At 46.9% G+C, this 20,015-nt stretch overlaps 1 protein-coding gene and 1 long non-coding RNA gene across 27 annotated transcripts in view; both read left to right on the plus strand.

Annotated features, from left to right (window-relative positions):
- Positions 1-20,015, plus strand: part of PARD3 (par-3 family cell polarity regulator) — a 706,589-nt gene that overhangs the window by 174,055 nt on the left and 512,519 nt on the right. The window lies entirely within an intron of this gene.
- On the plus strand, positions 1,904-14,774 carry LOC116537547. Its single transcript, XR_004263182.1, has 3 exons — positions 1,904-1,915; positions 8,676-8,684; positions 14,643-14,774. It is a non-coding gene; the product is annotated as an uncharacterized LOC116537547 (long non-coding RNA).

Genomic DNA, 20,015 nt, shown 5'->3' on the forward strand with positions numbered 1-20,015 from the left:
TTGGGAGGCCGAGGTGGGCAGATCATGAGGTCAAGAGATCGAGACCATCCTGGCCAACATGGTGAAACCCCATCTCTGCTAAAAATACAAAAAAATTAGCTGGGTGTGGTGGCGCACGCACTGGTGGTCCCAGTTACTCAGGAAGCTGAGGTAGAAGAATTGCTTGAACCCAGGAGGCTGAGGTTGCAGTGAACCGAGACTGCACTGAGCTGAGATTGCAGTGAGCCGAGATTGCGCCACTGAACTCCAGCCTGGCGACAGAGCAAGACTCTGTCTCAAAAAAAAAAGAAAATTGCAACAATTAGTATAAAAGTTGTTGATGTGCTGAAGAAAGGTGGGTGGAAATGCTGGGCTCAGAAAAAGCATTTGTCCTGGGCACGTCCGTTGTCATGCTAAGAATTCAAGGCAATTTTAAAGTGCCTAATTTAAGGGTTCTTACTGTAAGGCAGTAAGAGCGTAGATGGGGAAAGTGGGTAACAGGTGTGCACAGTCACGGACCAAAGGTGATGTTAAAAAAGGTGGGGGTCAAAAATGTTTTGGACATGGATCGGAATTAAGGAAAGCGTGGATGAGGAAGGGGGCGGTGTGTGTCCATATCCCAGCCGAGTGTCTGCGGGAGAGAGGCTTGGGAGGAGCTGCGCTGTGGAAGATCGTGAAAGCGCCACATTAGAGGTGAGCTTGGAGCATCCTGGGACTGCAGGGCAAATGGGTTGTGGGAAATGGAGACGTAAGAAGTAGATTGTGATTGGTTTTGTGTGCAGTTTGATAGAACTTAGCAATGCAGGCGTTTTTGTGGAACCTGGAACTCTGTTTTTGTTTTTCATCAGTTGAACTTGTGCTTTTCCATAGAAAGTTATAGACATTTTTCCATAGAAAGGCAGGCAGTGCAGCTTGGATTCTAGAGCAGAGAGTTTGGAGTCTGTTGGCTTGCGTTCAAAGTTCAGCCCTGCTGTTTATTGGCTGTGTGACCTTGGGCAAGTTATTTAACCTTTTAGCACGTCTGTAAAATCATGATAACAATTGTATCTATTGCATGGGATGTTGTGGTGGTGAAAACATTGTTTTTTTATGTGATATTACCTTATACATGTTAGCTGTTATTCTTGCCTTTTTTTGTATTTGCCAATTCTTTTCCAGGAGCCAGTAGTGGAATAATGTTTATGATAGTTCTTTAAACCTTTTTTTTTTTTTTTTCCCCCAGTTTTACTGGCACTAAATGTGTTTATCTACACCTAGTCCCCATTAGAACTATGTAATTACATTCATATTTGTATAAAGGTTGTCAGTTTAATATTTAAGCAATTAATAAAGACAAGGTGTGAGTTGTTCTGTTAACTTGCCTCTGTCTTAACGTGAAGCAGCGTATAAGCATGCATCTTACCATAATTGGGTGTGCATGTCTGTGTACATGGGCACAAACATTTCTTTTTCAGCTCTATAATTGTATCTCCAAGTAATCTAAGAAGAAAATCTTAAGCCAGTGCAGACACTGAGGCTTTCTCAGGGTCTTCTGGAACGATCAAGTTCAGAAATCCCATCTTCATATGCACTTTGTTTGTTTGTTTCATGTTTTTTTTTTTTTTTTTTTTTTTTTGAGATGAGGTCTTGCTGTGTTGTCTAGGCTGGAGTGCAGTGGCCATTCACAGGCGCAGTCATAGCTCACTGCATCCTTGAACTCCTAGGCTCGAGTGATCCTCCTGCCTCAGCCTCTTGTGTAGCTGGGACCAAGGTGCACCACCACACCTGGCCGTTTCAAATGCATGTTTATATAAAATTGTGATGTTGGTCTGAGTCTTTACCTTCCAAACCCCCGTATTCATCGTCATGCTTCGCAGAAGACCTCGTGCTATACGCGCTATTTTTGTGTTCCGTGTGGGAGCATATCTTTTTCCTTTTGTTCTTCAGATAGGAGAGAGTTTGTCAAAACAAGGGCACAGGTGAAGCTGTATGGCTTTTCAGTCCTTAAACATGATGAACCTGTTTCTGTTGAGGGACTGTGGAAGGAGTGTTATTGGATGTGAGGGAAGAGGCCAGGGAGATTCTTCCTTGCTGGTTGAGAGAGCATATGTAGGTCCAGGACTTTAGAAGGACATCACATGTTGCACATTTTAGTATCAGAAACAGGCTTTTTTGCTTAATGGGTTCTACTCTCAAATACTGTTTTTTAAAAATGTTTGCACGTAATTTGCTTCCCCTTAAAGAACACAGTCCTTGCAACAGCCCGAAGTACCATTTTTCTGATTACTACCACTTATATAAGACCCTCCAAAGCTTTCTCTTCCTTAAAAGTGACCCATGCGAGTGCATAACACTTCGTTCTCTGAAGCATGAGATTATTATTATTATTTTTTCTCCAGTCTGTGCCCCTCCCATTCCGTTAGAGAGCTCTAAGTTTTGTCTTTAAAATGAGCACTTCTGCTTAAATGTCCTCCCAGATAATCGGGCCATCTGCCCCAGCTACTCATTTTTTTATTTGAAATGCAGATGTTTATATAACAGCCAAAACCTAACGCACTTATGCACTGTTAACTTTATATTATAAGCTCCTTCTTACAACTAAAGAATGCACATAGTTGTCAGTTATGGTTGTAGTCTGCCTTGGCCTAATGTATTTTCATTCTCTAAAAGGTATATGCGTGTCTATCTTTTCCATATGGAATGTTCTAGGGAAACCATCAGCACACTGATGGAGGGTGGTCATCTCCTTGTTAGGTGTGAGTGGGAAGCGATCCGTCCCCCTGACAGTATGCGTTGCAGTAAGGGCATTGTTTTTATGTGAGGCTGAGCCATCCATATCTGTGCTATTGTCTGTTACTGGAAGAATACTGACTGTCTTGGAGTCGTATTTCTGTCACATCTCTATCTTGCTGGCTTCACCATCCATGTGGTCATTCAGCAGACTTCTCAAACTAAGCGCATTCCCTGTTTTCTGGGATCTGGTGTTTAGCTTGGGAAGAAGGTGAAATTTGGCTTGCCTAAGAAAACAGGCCCCTCCCCAACACACTTGTGTGTGAAAGCCTCTTGGCCATTTTCCTTTTCTTCTCAGCCAGTAGCCTCTGTCCATGCTCCTTGACATACTTCTTGATGGCTGGCAGTGGACCAGCAAAGTCGCCCTGACCCAAAATCATGCATGGAGAGAGGCTGCTGTTGACACAACTTCAGCCAGCGACCCCAATGCAGTGGCATGTGCTTGTTGTCCCAGCTGCTCAGAAGGCTGAGGTGGGAGAGAATCATGCGAGCCCAGGAGTTCAAATCTAGCGTGGGAAGCGTAGTGAGACCCTGTCTCTAACAACAGCGAATTCCAGCCAGCTTGCTTGGGAACTCATGAGAACCTGGAGGAAAAAGTGCTGGCTGTGCGGGTCAGACGCTGAGACAGACGGTGGGGACTGCTTGTTAAGCAAGAAGAGATACTGTGTCTGCTTCTTCGAACTTCCTAGAGGCCACCCATTAATCAATGAAGTGACTGCACTCTGCAATATCAAATTTGCCAGGAGGGTGATTGCATGGTACAACCGGAATAAGGGAATTCCACTTACAGGTTTCTTAGGAAAAAATAATTGTGTTGAAATCTAAAACACGAGCAGAAGATAAGTGACCAGACTGTCCACTTTGTTCTGCCAAAAAAAGGAAAATTCCTTGTTATCCAGGATGAAAAGCGTCTGAGCAACTAGTATGATACAGCTTCTCCGAAGCCCGGGTCTCTTAGCAGCGTACAATATTAACATTGCTCCCGAAAAACAAGCTGCGGGGCCGGGCCTTTGTGGATCTGTCGGCAGTGTTGATGGTTTTCGGAGTCACTGCAGACCCGTCTTTGGGGACGGCGGCTGGCTGTAGAAAATGCAGTCCTCGGCTTCATCGTCCACACTTCCTGCCTAGGGCAGTGGCTTCTGTCTGTGGGACTCCCGTGTCTGGCTGGTAGGCAGGGAAGGGGCTTCACCAATTCCTGGTGTAAGTCTGTTTTCCACTTTCTCTTCTTGACGTGCGGGCTTCTTTCTCTGCACTGAGAAGCTGGTGGCATTCCCTTTAGGGTGGAGTGTCAAGGGATTGCGAGTGCTCACTATGTGAGAGAGAGACTGGCCTTAAGAGGACGTGTGTGCCATTCTTACAAGAACAAAAAGAAGATATGGAAAGTCTTTGACTATATTGATTTTTGCCATTTGGAGCAAAAATCTAGTTTTTGTGAAAGTGATGCCGGGACCGTGTCATTGTGTGAAAGGGGCCGGGAACGCGTGATTCCTCACACACTCAGCGGGGCGCGGCTCTGCCTCCTTCGCCTGCGCCAGGTCCGGTGTGCCCACAGTGTGATCCGGTGTGCTGCTCTTTGCACTTTTTGGTTTTTTTATTTTAGTGTTCTTTTGTGCTTCCTGACGTAAGTGCTGGCAACCTGTGCCTTAATTCGTGAATTGATTATGAAGACAAGTTCTAAGAGCAATCCTCAAGACTCAGTTTTTGTCTGGCATTCTCTAATTGTCAAAGCAACTTATTAAAAGTTGCTCATCTTTAGAGTTCTCCCCTGCCCAGGCACACAGTTCTCACCACACACCCTGCTCATCACCCCACAAGATGCATGTGGTCCGTTTGGCTTCGCAGTTCACATGCAGATACAAAAACAGTCACGTTATTTGCGACTGCGCGGATCCCCGACCCACAGACCACTGTGTGGTACTGGTCCGTGGCCCATCAGGAACCAGGGCATGCAGCAGGAGGTTAGTGGCAGGAGAGCGAGCGTTACTGACTGGCATGAAAGCATTTCAGTCTGTGACGGACCACATAAACCACGAAGGTCCCCTAAGATTATAAAAGAACTGAGAAATTCCTGTTGCCTGGTGCGTATTCCTCACGTGTCCATGGTGCTGCCGCTGCTGTGAACAGACCTACCTTGCTGCGATCGTGGGAACGTCTAGGACATGCGGTCATGCACAGTGCGCAGTACTTGATCATGACAGTGTCTGTATTTACTATCCCTTTTATTGTTATTTTAGAGAGTAGTCCTTTTTTAAAAAAAGAAAGAGGTCCATTGTAAAACAGCTTCCAGCAGGGCCTTCAGGAGGTGCCCAGAAGACACAGCTCCCCGTGTGCTGTCTCCTCTAAAGCCCTTCCAGTGGGGCACAGGTGCTGGTGGAAGGCAGTGGTGTGGGTGATCTGGACCCCGTGTAGGCCTAGGCTAATGTGAGCCCGTCTCAGTTTTTCACAACAATGTTTAAAAAGTAAAAAAAGAAACCATAATTTAAAAATAGAAAAAAGTTGATAGGAGAAGGATAGAAAGGTAGTATTTTTGTACAGTTGTACAATGGGTGTGTTTTCAGTCAAATGTTACAGGAGTCAAAAAGCTGAAAAAAGTAGAAGTTCATAAAGTAAAACAGTGACAGTAATCTAAGGTTAATCTATTATGGAAGGAAGAATTTTTTTAAAACATAGTGTAGCGTCAGCATGCAGTGTTCTAAAGTCGACAGTCCTGTAGGGTCATCCCCTGGGCCCTGACACTCACCACACACTCGCTGACCCACCCACGCAACTTCCAGGCCTGCAAGCTCCGTTCATGGGGAGTGCCTGCGTGGCATACCTTAAGTCATCTTGTCCGCCGTATGTTTTACTGTACCTCGTCTGTGTTTGGATACACAGACACTGCTGTGTTTCAGCGGCTTGCAGTACTCAGGACAATAGCATGTTGTACAGGTTTGTGGCCTGGGTGTGTAGGAGGCCGTGCCCTCTAGGTGTGTGCAGGTGCACTCTAGCATGATCGCGTAAGTGTGAAATCCCCGAATCACATTTCTCTTTCGCATTAGTGATAGAGATAAGGTCTTGCTGTGTTGCCCAGGCTGATCTCAAACTCCTGGGCTCAAATAATCCTCCTCCTTGGCTCCCGAAGCGTGGAGATTACAGGTGTGAGCCACGCGCCCAGACCCTGGTTTCTCAGAATGAGTGTGTCCCTGTCGTTAAGCGATGCATGTTTCTGTATGCAACTGTCATGCCTGGCCTTTACTGGATACTTGCATAGTCATCTGTCAGATGTGACTTTTGGGCATATGAAATCCATCAAAGTTCAGGAACCTCCCACACTTGGTTCATCTCATGCTTAGCAGACGTAGCTCCACAGCTATATTTAAAACTGATGATGATGGTGTCCCATTTTTGGAGGATTCTTTTGTAAATGACCATAGTGAGTTTACCCTGGCCGCTCCCCAGAGAACAGCTGGCTCATCTAGGAAGTGTGAAATGACCGGCTCTCTGAGCTTGCTGGGCTTCCTTAAAAGTATCCTGTACAAGGACATAGACTTCCACATTAGTGTAGTATTGTTTAGATCAGGGGTCCCCAACCTGCAGACCACTGTCTGGTACGGGTCCGTGGCCCCTTAGGAACCAGGCCACACAGCAGGAGTTGAGCCGCTGGGGAGCGAGCATTTCCAACGAAGCACCACCAGCTGTCAGGTCAGCCTCCATCCCAGCTGGACTGTGTGTGTGATGGAGCTAGGTTGCGCACTCCTTTTGAGAATCTAATGCCTGATGATCTCAGGTGGAGATGGGCTGGTTTCATCCTGAAACCCTACTCCCAAGCCCCCACCCGTGGAATAATTGTCTTCCATGAAACTGGTCCTTGTCAAAACAAGTTGGGGGCCGCTGGTTTAGATCTTGCAGTGGTGTGAAGTGATTTTTGGTCTTCTCAGAGACTCCTAGTGGCACACCAACATGAAAAGATGAGCCAGTCACGGCAGCTCTTGGCATTGGTTTGAAGATGCATCAATATTGAAAATAACTGTAAAACATTCATGAAAGTCTTTGGAGTTTCTTTTAAGAATTTCTTTGAAGCTGACTTAACATTATTGCATTTATTACAGTTGGCTCTGCAGTTCAGCTGGGCCTTACAGTTTTTCATCTTTGGTTAACATGTACATTTTAAGATGAGGTTTGAGTCTGTTTGTGTAAATCAAATGCGGTCTTGAGACTCATGTGCATGCCACATGGCAATGCTGGGATGAAGAAGATATTTCTGTTTACAAGCAGATCTGAGTACTTCACATATTATTTGCGTGTTGGACTTGAGTCTAGAATTGGTACATATCTATGTGTGCAGAGAAGAAAAATGAAACATCAGGGATCTCACTGCAGCCTCCTCTTTTGATTCCATTCTCTCTGGTTTTAATTTCGGCCCAAGGAACAGCACTTCAGTATCCCTGCGCCAGCTGCTAGCTCATACCGTACAAAGCCAGGCTTCCAAATATATTTATCATTTCTTGGTTGTATATTTGCAAAAGCTGACTTATCCTAGGATTTCTCTCAAACGGGCCTTAGCAGCTACTGATACGGATTAGAAGATAGAAAGGGAAACTTTACCTTTGCTTGCATTTTATCGAAAGATAAGTCATTAGAACTGTGATTCACGTTAGGATGCCACGTCACAGAAGAACAGGAGCCACACCCGAAGTGTGGTGCGCTGACCACATCAAGAAAAGGTGCAGTCAAAGCCCAGCAAAGCTTAAAAGAGAAAAAAAAAAAAGAAAAAGAAAACTTTTTGGGATATAAACTTGGACAGATTTTGTATTTTCTCTGGGCTTGAAGAGAAGTCTTTATGTTTTCATTGTTACCCCCCTGATACTGTCTATGTGTTAGAATACAGAACAACTTTAAATTTGTGGAGTCTTACCGGGGGACTGCTGGCTTTGCTAAACACGTGCAAAACAGACACTTCGAGGCGACCCCCATGTTTAACTCACGCGCTCCTCCTTTCAGTGAGTGCGCGGTGCTCTTCCAGATGCTGGGATGCAGTCGCCAATGGAGACAAAGCTCCTGCCCTCATCGGCTTAGACTCCAGCTCATGGCTTGCTGTTGATAATCAATAATGAACATTGTGAGGTTATTCACAGGGAGGGATGAATAATGTATGGATCTTCAAAATGTGATTCTGGTTAACTACAGGCAATTCGAAGTTCCAGGTTTAAAAAGCCTACTTGCTTTATTCCCTCCTTCCCTCCTTTTTTTTCCTTCCTCTTAAAGCCTACTATAGCAATGAGAGTGAATGAGTAGTTGATAAAGCTCTTTGTGAAATAAAAGCAATTATTGTCACATTTCCAAAAAAATAAATACCCAAGTGGGAGTTATGTGGTTCTGATGTCGGACAGGCTATGAGACTCTCAGAGGTGTATGGAAATTTGGGGGAGGGAGACAGTAATTCTAAAAAAGTACATGCGGGCCTGGGCAACACAGGGAGACCCTGTCAGCCTAAAAAATAATAATAATTAGCTGGGGGTGGTGGCACGCATCTGTGGGTCCCAGCTACTTGGGAAGCTAAGGTAGAATCACTAAGGAGAATCACTTGGGCAAGGGAAGTGGAGGCTTCAGTGAGCTGTGACTGTGCCATTGCACTCCTGCCTGGGCAAAAGAATGAGACCCCGTCTCACACACACACGAAAAGCAATTATTGAAGTAGAGATGTGATACGGGAAATGTTCCCATCTAAGTAATGACCAGAATATCCTGTGATAGAGATGAAGTCCTGGCAGGACTTCCCTCTCAGGTTATTAGTGGTGATGATCCTGCTTTGTTTTATTACCATATTACTATTCTGCTCTCTGAGGTATGAAGTGATATTAATCTGTTTTCAGTGAGAAATAACACTTTATAGCATTGCTATCATTTAAACATATAAAAATATGTTGTAATGCAGAAAAACACCCTAGGGGAGAGAGGTGAAAACTTAGGAGTTTAATTTGAAATGCATTTGGGAAATTATTTGGACAGCAGAGAAAGCTTTAGGGCAAAATTTCAGTAATAAAGTATATTATTTTCTAAATTATTCATGAGGGAGTTGAGTTTGTTTTTCATGTACCTGGACTTAATTATGGTTACAAAAAAATGCTTAGCTAATTGTAGTCATTCATCTGTACTAATCCAAAAATGAAAATAAGGAGTTATCAAAGATTTTTATTGAGGTAAAACAATTTATTTTTTGACTGTGATTGGTTAGATATGATAACCATATATTCAGTTATTTCTAACTTGCCTGTTTTATGAAGGATGCTATTTTGTGACTGTGTGTGCGTCTCGCTGCGTTTTGGGGGCATGGCCTAGTTACTGCAACGTAGACTCTTACCCACGTTCTGTGTCCTGGTGATTCTCCCAAGAGCTAGTCAGTTAAAGAGATTTTCTTTTCCATTTCAGATTTTAGCTTGGAGGTTTACTCTTAGTAGTAAAATAGTATCTAAAAATAAAACTGGGAAGAATTAGAACATGTCAAATATACTAACACATTTTAATAATGCGCCCTAAGAATCTGCTCATCAGCTGATAGCCTTTCTGTTCAAATGTCTACTTTTCTAAAAGCTTGGTTTCTTAGTACCCCAGCGAGAACAGGCACCTACAGAGATGCTTAGTTGCTCCCAGCTGCAGCTGCAGAGTGATCTCTAGAAACTGCATTTCTCGGTTCATTTCATGTTGTTTTCCTTAAGCTGTACTGTCTGCTGGTCAGATGGTAAGAGATGCCCGTTCTGGAAAATTGGGTAAGTAATCCAGTGCCACAAGTAAACTTAGCATAAGGTACAGGCTTTATTTTGCTCATTTAAAATACGTAGTCTTGGCTGGGCACGGTGGCTCAAGCCTGTAATCCCAGCATGTTGGGAGGCCGAGCCAGGTGGGTCTCTTGAGGTCAGGAGTTCAAGATCAGCCTGGTCAACATGGTGAAACCCTGTTTCTTTTTTTCCTTTTTTTTTTTTTTTCTCATTTTCCTGTTAATTTATGGGGAAGAAGACCTTATTTCTAAAATAAGTAAATAAAATAAAGTATGTAGTTTTGCCACTAATTATTCAGCAAATAAATTCCTTAGAACTCATAAACTGTACGGGGCATTGAATTCCACTGTTCTTGTCACTGAGAATGCTCTTGTCCTAGCAGACCTGTGTGTGCTACATTGAGGTCCGATCTCCATCAGTCACAAAAATGTGCCCAAACGTAAAGACTTCATCGTTGTTATTTTACCCTTATGTGATGACCCTGAGAAACGAGAGTCAGATTGTCAGGATACATCCTTTGTCCTCATTCCGTAGATTTGTTCTTGAAATAAGCCACCAGGTAAGAATTTTGGGATTCCCTCTGCACTGGCAGCGGTTGAAGGGTTTGGCGTGGCTGAAACCTTGAGCACTGCTCCCTCCTGCCGCCGCCCTGGGCCGTGTCAGCCGGCACCAGTCGTGCTGTGGCACCAGAGAATAAGCCTTCACTTGATGTCATAGCAGTCACAGAACTGCCGGAGTGTGGGGCTGGCCCCTGGGATTTAGCTGCTGCTTATATGAAGCAGTTTCAAAATCTTAAGCCTGGAGAAGCCCCACTGAGCTGGGTAAAGACTTGGTGTCCTCCGGCTTCCTCTCTGTGTCTTATCAGTTTCCAGCTGTAGGGCAGATGTCTCCCCTGGGCTGCAGTCTTAGGCACGAAGATGTGTTGCTGGCAGATTTGACTCTAGAAGCCCCAAAGGGCAGGCAAGGAGAGATGGTTTTGAATTTCGTTTCTTGTCTCTTCTGTTATATTGGTTTCAGCGTTCAATATCCAGTCATGATGGACAGCTTTGCAGTGTTTTGCAGCCTAAAAAATTTATGCAAGCAGTACATTAAAAATCAGAAAAACACGCATACACATGTGTGCACACAAAGGCACATACGCATCCCTCCACGGAGCCTTCCAGTCGTGTGTGTTCTGTAATTTCCTTTATTTTTATTTATTTACTTAGAGACAGGTCTCACTCAATTGCCCAGAATGGAGTGCCGTGGTGCAGTCAGAGCTCGGTGCAGCCTCCACTTGCTGGCCCAGGCCATCCTCCTGTCCCAGCCTCCCAGGTAGCTGGGACTAGAGGCGCACACCACCATGCCCAACTAATATTCTAGTTTTTTGTAGAGATGGAGTCTTGCTGTGTTGCCCAGGCCAATCTTTAACTCCTGGTCTCAGGTGAGCCTCCCAGTTCTGTCTCAAACGGCTTAGAATGCAGTTGTGAGCCACCACCCCTGGCCTGTACTGTTATCCTAGACTCACATGAGACGTGATGCAGTTTTAAAGCGGTGGGGTGGTGCCCTGAATTCAGGGGATTCCCTGTGGTGCTATGTTTATACACAACAGAGCACTAGCAGAATTCCAGACCGCCTTGATGCCCATTCTGTCCTTTGTTTTACGTGTGTGTGTTGGATGCTTTGATGTATCTCGGCCATAGAGGCACTGTTAGAATGCATGCAGACTGACTTTCCCTGGACAGAGTTTCACTGAGCTGGTTCTGTGCACGTGCTGTGGCTGGAGACGTGAGGGAGAGGACACGGAGGCCCTGCCCTGATGGCGCTCACACTGTCAACTCGAGGCAAAGAGGACACAGAGTTAGGAGCTGAGGTTGCACTGCTGAGCACCGAGAGGGAGAGTTAGACCCAGACGAGGAGGCTCCGGGTGAGGTGGTGAGAGCCGGGGGACCTTCCGTCCCTCCAGCCAGCAGACGCCACGTGACCGCAGGACCCAGCCTATCAGGTTCCTGAGCTAGCCGCCTTCTGTGCTTGTGATCTTTATGTTGTGGGGGGATTGATAGTGCCGCGGGTGGAGATCAGTGTGCCAGAGACCGCAGGGCAGGGCAGGCCTGGATGCCTGGAGTGGGGTCCTAGGCCAAGTCCGCTTTCCCTGATGGGGGAGCATTTCAGCAAAGGGCCTTCTGCGCATATGAAGGTTTCCGAGTCAATTACCAGGGCAGTGGGAAGCCGCGGATTTGGGGTCTGCTGGAGGAGAGTGAGAAGGTCATCTGGCTGCCCTGTAGAGGGCGGAGCCGGGTAGGAGGCCCCTGCAGTCTAGGCCGGAGGTGCAGGTAGCTTGACCAGCAGTCAAGAGGGCCAGGTGACCAGATTTGAGAGATGCTATGTGGGGAGGTGGATTGCAAGGGCTCATGGGGGGCTCCTGGGGAGGGGGCTGTCTAAGTAGCTGTCCTCAGGGTTTATCACAGGTACCACAGAGAAGGGGAAGAGGTCTGGGCAGTCACTAGGCAAATTTGGGTAATGGTGAGTGGGGTGCCAATTTGGCATCCAAATTGTAATTTGCGCAGGTAATCAGACTGGGGGCTCGGGAGAGGCCTGGGCAGGAGAAGTGGAGCTGGAAGTTCTCTGCCAGGCAGAGTGGCTCAGGGTCTCAGGGAGAGCAGGCTGGTGGGGCAGAGCCAGGGTGGGGGGTGCAGAGTGAGTGGGAGGTGAGGAGTGGGGCCAGACAGGGCTGGGTGGATCAGGACAGAGGCTCAGGGGCGGCTTTCATTCGAGAGGGCTTAGAAAGCAAAAGAATGTTCTTAGAAAGAGTTGTGACAGCCGGGTCCTTTGATGTGGTGGTTGGAAGGACTGAGTGGGGAGAGGGAGGTGGCCAGTACCGAAGCAGCTGGAGATGATGGGGAGTGCGGCCGGGCAGGAGGCTCAGGAAGGCAGGGACTGTGCCTGGGGGCGTGGGCCTTCGGGGGTGGGGAGCCTGCATGCCCAGGTGCGGGCCCAGGGAGGGCGGGGACCGTGCCTACCTGGTCAGGGGCCCCCAGTGAGTGGGTGCTGCCTGCAGGGTGTGACGTGCCCCTGGTGGGTGGGGACTGCACTCATGGGGGAGTGGGCTCTGGGCACAGCGTCCCCGTGCTCCCCCTCGGCCCTGGGACCTTAGGTGTTCATTACCATTTAGTCTTGTTCACAGACAGGGGGTTTCTAGTCAGGCACAGCTGGTGGGGAGGCCCCACGCCCCTCTCCTCTGCTGCCTCCACCCTCCCTTCTGGACACCTTGTGCACCCATCTGCATTTCATGTGGTGCGGGACTGGCAGGGTTCCATGGTCTGTCAGCCACCACCTGCAGAGCTGTTCCCGCGATGCCTCCCACCAGTGGGTCATCAGCCCACTTCACGGATGGGGGCTGGCTCAGGGCGGATGAACTGCGGCACAGCTCAGCCGGCTGTGCTCGGTGCGTCTCACCGGCGGAGGGCGCCAGTGAGGGGGTGCTGGGCTGGAGGTCTTGGGTGGCCAGGGCCATGTGCAGAATGGCCTGCTAACCTTCCTGGGCACCTTCCTGTCTTGTGTACGCCCCGACACTCCCTCCAGGCCCCTAGACTTTCATGCGGTGCCTGTTGCTACTACTGAATCTGCCAGTAAAGACCACTGTTAAAGACCAGAATGTGAAGCTCAGATACCTTCCGGCTCTGCCTTGGCAGACATTAGCTTAAGTAGGACGGTGCCTTTTTGCTGAAGAAGCAAAGATAGGCCAAGCCCCCATCCCCCATCTAGCCTTCCCCAGGCTTCCCTGGTGGCTCAGGGTGTGGGCAGGTGCGGGGAGGGAGAACCTGGTTAATTTTAATTGGCTTGCATTTTTGGCCTCTGTCATTTCCTCGTTGGCCTCCTTGGATGTGTGTTTAATTCAAGTAAGAGTTCATTATCGACGTTCTTTTAATTATAACGTAAAGTGTGCTCGTGGTAAGGCGTTCACATCACAGAGACTGTAAAGAAGTATGTTCAACCCCCTCCCCCACCTTACTCCCCGGTATTAATCACAAATACTTTTCGGTATATGTTGTTCTGGAAATGTTAAATGTATAAACAGACCTACTCATGTATACTCTTCTGAAATTTTCCTTTTAAAATTTAGTTTATAATTTGAGTTTCTCTCTTGATGTGCACATGCTAAGCCTGTTCCACCCTGTTTTGATGACAATTATTCCATGTTTATGATCACATTCCCTCCCTTCCTGTCTCCTTTTTCTCCCATAAAGCACAATGCTGCAGCATCCCACAGAATACATAACTGGCAGTGGCACTGCTGGCTCAGGGAGTGTGCATTTAAAATTTGGATAGGTGTTGTCAAATTGTCCTCCCTAAAAGTGCCTCCCCCCCCCCCCCCCCCTTTTTTTTTTTTTTTTTTTTTGAGATAGAGCCTCCCTCTGTTGTCCAGGCTGGAGTGCATTGGCGTGATCTCCGCTCACTACCACCTCTGCCTCCCAGGTTCAAGTGATTCTCGAGCCTCAGCCTCCCTGAGTAGCTGGAACTACAGGTACGCACCGGTTAAGTTTTGTATTGTTAGTAGAGATGGGGTTTTGCCGTGTTGGCCAGGCTGGTCTCAAACTCCCAACCTCAAGTGATCTGCCCACCCTGACCTCCTAAAGTGCTGGGATTATAGGCGTGAGCCACTGTGCCCGGCCAAAAATGCCTTTTAAAAGGTGCATATGGTTTTCAGTTCTAGCTTCACAAGTATTAGAATCTTTTAAAGAACCTTTCAGGGCGCCGAGACCCTTTGCTCTTAGGATTCATGCCTGCAGCCTCGTGGCCCAGGATGGGGCAGGTGTGCTGTGTGGCTGCCGTGGCCCTCACCGCCTCATGGCACACTCCACACTCACCGCCGTGGCCCAGTTGTTCTTTCTTCAGTTGTACAAGAGGAAGACTGAGGCTGCTAGTCAGAGGGATTGCTGTTTGCTTCTGTCCTGCATATAGAACCTTGGAAGGTTTTATGGAGAGAAATTAAGGGAATGTCTACCTTTTGTCTATATGTTTGTATGTAACATGGTGTTTAATGAGTATAACCCATGTTTCTCGGTGCTTCACATAAATGGATTCTCATAACACTCTGCGAGGTAGCTGCTATGTTACTCTGTGTGTGTGTGTGTGTGTGTGTGTGTGTGTGTGTATGAGATAGGGTCTTACTCTGTTACTGAGTCTGGTGCACAGTGTTTCAATCATAGCCCACCACAGCCTCAATCTCCTGGACTCATGCAATCCTCCCACCTCAGCCTCCTAAGTACCTGGGACTACAGGCATGTACCACGAAGCCCAGCTAATTTTTATCCTTTAAATGTTTTGTAGAAATGGGGTCTTGCTCAATTGCCCAGGCTTGTCTTGAACTCCTGACTTCTAGCAGTCCTCCTGCTTTGGCCTCATAAAGTGGTGGCGTTACAGGTGTGAGCTACAGTGCCCAGTCTGTTTTTCCTGTTTGGTAGTTTAATACGGTGCAAGGCTCAAGAACTCATTCGTGGTAGAGCTGAGATGTGAGTCTCATCTTCCACCATACTAACGGGGATGTGCCTCAGGGCTTGAAATGCTTCATTCCTGTTTGTTTAAAAACATGTTTTTTTTTTTTTTTTTTCTTGTGTTTTCCTCTGTGTTTTATTATTTCACTTTGTTTTATTTTTATTTTTTGAGACAGAGTCTGACTTTGTTGCCCAGGCTGGAGTGCAGTGGTATGGTCTTGGCTCACAGCAACCTTTGTCTCCCAGGTTCAAACAATTTTCCTGCCTCAACATCCCAAGTAGCTGGGACTACAGGTGCATGCCACACCACACCTGGCTTAATTTTTGTATTTAACCCCTACGTATAGAGACAGGGTTTCACCATGTTGGGCAGGCTGGTCTCGAACTCCTGACCTCAGGTGATCTGCCCACCTTGGCCTCCCAAAGTGCTGGGATTACAGGCGTGAGCCACTGTGCCTGGCTGTCATTTGCTATCATCTTTATACACCTTTGTGCCTAATCATATCTTTTTTCATAGGCAAGAATGAATTTGAAAGCAAGGAAATTGTAGATATTATGGTAATGGCATGAGGATCCTAGGCCTCGTTAGAAATCATTTTTGAAATAACTTCATAGAGCCGTATTTCATATTTCTCTTCTAAGAATTGTGAAAGAACTTAACTTTATTTCCCTGGAGGGAGAACTATAAATCATACGTATGTAGTAACAAAGACAAAGAATGTTTGTGGAGGATTGAACTCAATTTAGAACTAATTTACACATCAGAGCCAGCCTGCTGAAAGCATAAGATTTTTACGTGGTTTTGAAGGGACCATATTAGGATAAATAGTTGAGCTGTTTCGTGGTATTTTTATTTCAAAATACCCAGAAATGGAAAGCAGTACTTTCCTTGTTTGGGTGTGGTTCACGGACTGTCCAGCGGAGGGCACTGCCAGTTTGTGCGTGAGCATCCTTGCTGGAGGATGAGTGAGCCTGCGCCCTCATGCACTTCCCAGAGGAAATGGGTCTGAGTGTGATGTGGAAATAGTTACATTTTATTTTAGAATGTTGTCATGAAAGTTATCATAGGTGTCATGATAGCATTGGTAGGTGTCGCAGAAGATACTGCTGTTTCCTGCTACCTAGATGTACTGAACATTTTACAGTCAGCTGCTTAGCCTGGTTTAGCTAATTGGGGACTGCTACTCATATGTGGCTGGATCTGTACTTTGCCTCTCCTCCTGGAATTCGATTTGCATTGTGTAAAGGAAGCCTCACTACTTATGAATTTAGGGAGAAATTTAAAACTTTTGATATATAACCAAAAAGAAAGCAAGGCAGTTTCCTATTCGTGGCTTTATGACTTTGTGTGAATTTTTTTTTTTTTTTTTAATTTTTATTTGAGACAGAGACTTGCTCTGTCGCCAAGCTGGAGTGCAGTAGCGTGATCTCGGCTCACTACAGCCTCCGACTCCCTGGGGCAAGCGATTCTCCTGCCTCAGCCTCCTGAGTAGCTGGGCGGACTACAGGTGCGTGCTGCCATGCCCAGCTAATTTTTGTGTTTTTAGTATAGGTGGGGTTTCACCATGTTGGCCAGGATGGTCTCAATCTCTTGACCTCATGATCCCCCCGCCTCGGCCCCCCAAAGTGCTGGGATTACAGGTGTGAGCCACCATGCTTGGCCTGTGAATTTTTAATATTTATGAAATCTCAAGTATTTCCTTCCCTGCTCTGAATCCTGGGAAATAATTGCATTTGAAATGGAGAATCACATAGCCCCCTTAGTCCACTCTCCACGTTTCCTCCTCCCCACAGTGTTCAAATTATCTTTTGCTTATTCTTTTGCCTATCAGATTAGCACAGCCGTTATATTCTGCAGACTGAATCTTCCGTTTTCTCCGCTATGAGAATGGCGAGTGCAGTTAATCTGTGTGTCTTGTTCATATGCACACTTGCAGATGCAGAGATGTTTTTTGCCTCAGGTTTTCATATGTAAAAGTTTTACGTACTCCGTAGACATGTTTGTATACCTGGCTTTTGAGTGTATTTCACACCTGCACACTTGGTTATTTGATGCCCATGGAATCTTTAGAGGAGATCACTTGGCTTTTCTCTTAGATGCACTTCTGTTTTAGTTTTTCTTGCTCCTCGTGTTTACGGGTGTCCGGCGCTTTTTCTGTCTGCCTGATGCAGAGGTGCTAACTCCCCATTAGTGCTGACCTTCTTTAGGGCTGCTGTACCGGCAGTGCCCACTGGGGGGCAGCGTGATTGCACACCATCCTGCAAGGGTCTCCTTGGCTTTCTTTTCACTTGGCAGGTGTGGGGGTCATTTTTGAGAACAAAGCACATTATTACTGAACGCTGAAACCCCCAGCGACAAAGCATTGTAGTGAATTAAAATGCACGATCTGGGAAATTCTCGGAGCCCCCTCGACTGGTCGCCCTGGCAGGGCCTGATACACAGGATCACTTGTAATTAAAACTAACACTTGTGGATGGGGGCGAGCTCTCACGTTAATGGACGTTTCTCATTGTAGAAGTTTCAAAATATGTGGGAGGCCTTTGAGGGAGCCTTTTTCTTTTATCCCTTGAATAGTTATGAGGCATGGAGGTAAGAGGAGTTAGTTGGGAAAAAATTACATGCTGGGTTTGCCGTTGTTTTTGAAAAGAATGGAAAATACTTGCAAATAAAGGCATGTGGATTATTTTAGCCATCCTGCACAAAACTGGGCTCACAGCACCTGATAGAGTCCTGGCTAACAGGTTTATTTTACTTATTGATTTCTGGAAATAAAGCAGACACTAAACTGGACCGTTTAACTATTTAAATCCTTGCAATAGGGTATAATTATACTTTCAGATTTATTTTTATGTCCGTTGTGCAACATGTCTCGGGCAATCATCTTTATTTTAAGTTCCTGCCTTGTTCTCAACATTCTTGCTCCCTAACAGAGCCATGAATGGGTACGACTCAGTAGGCATTTGCCTAATAGTTTTTATGCTAGGAGCAACTGCACAATTCCTTAGCCCCCCTTGGTCTCCCTGTTCCGTGTTTACTTTTGATGAGCCATGCTTTGCTGTCATGGGCAGCCGTGCACCCTCCTGCTGCCCGTCATGGCATCAGGCCTTTCCTGTGGTTCCCCTCGCCCTGCCCCACCTTTTCTCCAGGCACGAATCCTCCCTTAGAGCTCACACAGGCAAATGAACGCGGAGACAGAGCCCATTATGAAGGAAATCAATTTATTCTGCTAATTGGGTGACAACATCAGGCTTGATGGGAACTAGCACATCATCGTCAGTGTCATGGCTACTTTGACCCTTCGTGAGGTGACTTAGGTGCAGCTTGATCCTTGCTTTCCGTGCCCCTGCTCCACAGAAGCGCCTGTGTGGTGACCATCTGGGTTCCCGTGTCCTGTGCTTCCAAGGTGTCTCACCTGTGGCCTTGTGGTGGTGTGGAGAGATTGGACAGAACCCAGCAGTGAATCAGTGCCGGGCAGCGGTGTGGCCTCGGAAGGGCGAGCAAAGAGTGTCAGACCTGAGCCCAGTTGTTGGAGGTGGCAGTGTGGCTTTGGATGACAGAGGGAAAGGAGAGATTTGGGAAGAAGTGGGGGGACACAGGGTGGGTCTCCCTGGACCGCAGGAGAAGGTTTGTCTGCGGGTGTGCTGGGGGCGCCGGCCGGGTTTGGCTTAAACTGATGAGGACCTTGGGTACATGCAAAGGCGTAAGACTGTCCTCAGGCAAGGGATGGAAAACCGTTGAAGAGTTTTGGCTTCTATTTTTTTAATAGAAGAAATTACTTGAGAAAAACTATCCTCGTCATAAAACAACAAAACAGAAAACAAGTTCTGTGGAGGGAATGAGGCGTCCAGGCTCTGTTCTCACTGACCTGGGGTTGAAGGCCCAGTCTGTCCACTCGGTCAGCTTTGCGACCTTCAGTAGTTCCAGAACCTTCCCAGACTTTGTTAACCTGGTTAATATCAGCTCGCACAGCAAATGTGAAGAAACGTTCTGCTGTATTTATAGAAGTCCAGCTCCGTTCTGGGACACACCGCTAGGTGCTCACTGGTTCTTTCCCTTCCCTCATCATCCTTTAAGATTCAATGAATAGCCAAGAAGAAAAATGACAACAGATATCTTATTATTTTCTACATACCAGTTGACTGACTAAAAGGAATGAGCCATTTTGCAGGCTTGGTTGGTGTTTTCAGAGTAATAGAGGTATGAATTTGAGTCATACTGGGTGCTGTTCCAAGTGCTTCACTATCTCCCTTAGTTCTGTAACAACCCTGTCACATTGGGACCCCTCTCCACTGCCATCATGATCTTGCCCCTGAGGTCCCTCTCCTGTGGGGAAAAGGAGCTGAGGCCCAAACGCACTGTCTGGCCCTAGGGCCCTAGCGCTCGGCCTTATGCCTGGCACCTGTCCATTGGACAGGTAGCGGCGAGCTGGCCCTAGTGAAACACTTGCTGTCTAATACTTTCTGGCCTCTCCTATTTGAAATACTAAGCCTTTAGCATCTCCCTGCAAATTGGATGAGAGGGCAGGCAATACGGTGGGTCGGCGCTCTCACGGGGAGAAACATTGAATTTGTCCACGGAGCTTGAGCACATTGCTACGTTTCTCTAGTTCTCCCCGCTTAAACGTTTCAGAAATATGTTATTTTTCTCCACATCACATTAGAAGTGAGTCTCCTTTTTCGAGCAGGGTTTTCAGCGGAGCCCTCGTGATGACATCTGGGTGTGTTCTGGAACGCAGTGACTCTTTGGGGACCCCGCGAAGGCTGCCATTCTTCAGGTGGACATTGGGCGTTAAGCACCACCGTGCCCTGGACTCACACGTTCTTCCTGTGGTGACGCCATGGTGGCTGTCCCCGCCTCATTCATGTTCAGGAGGCCACCTCGTTGCTTGTTGATGCCTTTTGTTCCCAGCACTGCAATCCTAACTAGAAATCACCCAACACATCGAAAGAACTCCCAATTCTGGAAAAGGTGCTTTGCAGCTTTCGTTCCGTCCGTGATATGTTTGAAAGCACCAACTTTAGGGTCTCGGCAAAGAGC

Source organism: Sapajus apella, unplaced genomic scaffold (assembly GCF_009761245.1).
Source record: "Sapajus apella isolate SASKATOON/1434 unplaced genomic scaffold, GSC_monkey_1.0 scaffold111, whole genome shotgun sequence".
NCBI classification, from domain to species: Eukaryota; Metazoa; Chordata; class Mammalia; order Primates; family Cebidae; genus Sapajus; species Sapajus apella.